The 1550-nt window shown below is 37.2% G+C and overlaps 1 non-coding gene across 1 annotated transcript; it reads left to right on the top strand.

The window, feature by feature from the left end:
• Positions 1-1218: 1218 nt before the first annotated feature.
• Positions 1219-1325, top strand: LOC126731994 (small nucleolar RNA R71). The gene has a single exon (XR_007659186.1). It is a non-coding gene; the product is annotated as a small nucleolar RNA R71 (small nucleolar RNA).
• Positions 1326-1550: the final 225 nt, after the last annotated feature.

Below are 1550 nucleotides of genomic sequence, written 5' to 3'. Positions count from 1 at the left end.
TCTTTCTCTTCATTGTCACGAGATCTTTTAGAAACTTAGCATAAGCAAGAACTTGCGGAATTGTATCAAGAAGTGGAATATTAATTTGCACTTGCTTAAAAACCTCTAAAATATCTCCAAATTGTGCACTTTTTTGAGGACTGATTAAAGTTTGAGGGAATGGAGCTTTAGGAACAAACCTCCTATCAAGGGGAGAACTAAGATCCTGAATTGGAATTGAGGTTGAGTTGCCCTTCTTTTCTTTATGATCATCCTGTGAATTATGAGTTCCCTTTTCCTTTAACACACTATTTTCATCATCCTCCACTTCTGGCATTTTCACTTGATTATCAACTTGCTTACTAGACCTAAGGGTAGTAATAGACTGAACAGATTCATGTGCATGAGTAGAACTAGAAGAACCATTAATTGCATACTGCCCTTTTGGGTTAGGTATAGGTTGACTAGGAAACTTTCCTTTTTCCCTCTCTTCAACTTGGGTTGCTAACTGGCCAACTTGATTTTCCAACTTGGGTGGAACTTTTTATCTCTTGAATGGCTTGGCTAGTTGATTGCATGAAAGTTTTGAGAGACTCCTCCAAAGATGATTGTGGTTTTGGTGGTGCCATAAACTGAGGAGTTGATTGAGGAATGGGAGGAAATGCTTGAGTAGGTGGATGAAATTGACTTTATTGATGCACTTGTTGTCCACCTATATTTGTGGGGGAATGGTTCTGCCTCCAAGAGAGATTAGGATGACTTTGCCAATTTGGATTGTATGTCTCTGAAAATGGACTAGCAAGTGGTTTTCCATAATTATTTAGTGCATTTGCTTGCTCAGTATAAAAATTAGGGTAACCAGCTATGGAAGGACACATTTGTGTTGTATGCATAGGACTTGCACAAATAGAGCATGTTTCACTTTGAACTTTATTGACAGAATTCATCCCTCTACCTAAAGCTAAAGCTTCAATCTTACGAGTGAGATTTTCAAACCTAGCTTTTATGTCTAAATCTTCACTAACTTCATACAATCCTCCTTTCTTAATTGTAGGGGCAGATCTCTCTCTACGATAGGAAAAATCCCATTGTTGTGAGCTTTCTGATAGATTCTCAAGAAATTTGTATGCTTCATCATCCCTAAGACTCAAAAATCCACCACCATTCATGGACTCAATCATGTTACAATTTTTTTGGGTCAAACCATTATAAAAATATTGTACTAGTCTCCATGTTTCAAAACCATGATGAGGACACTTTAAGATCAAGTCCTTAAATCTCTTCCAACTCTCATAAAATTTCTCTTGTTCATCCTGATAAAAATTTGCAATTTCTCTCCTCAGAGCATTGGTCTTGGCCATTGGGAAAAATTTAGAGAGGAATTTTGTGACCCACAGTTCCCATGAAGTGATAGATCCAGGTGACAAAGAATTAAGTCATGCTTTTGCCTTATCCTTCAAGGAAAAGGGAATAAACGCAAGCAAACAGAGTCATCAATGAAATTCTGGAACTTACAAGTACCACAAATCTCAAGAAAATCCTTCACATGCATATAAGTATCTTCTCTATCC

This window comes from Quercus robur, chromosome 5 (genome assembly GCF_932294415.1).
Source record: "Quercus robur chromosome 5, dhQueRobu3.1, whole genome shotgun sequence".
Classification (NCBI taxonomy): domain Eukaryota; kingdom Viridiplantae; phylum Streptophyta; class Magnoliopsida; order Fagales; family Fagaceae; genus Quercus; species Quercus robur.
The sequence above is the reverse complement of the archived record's forward strand: the minus strand, read 5'-3'. Positions and strand labels throughout refer to the sequence as shown.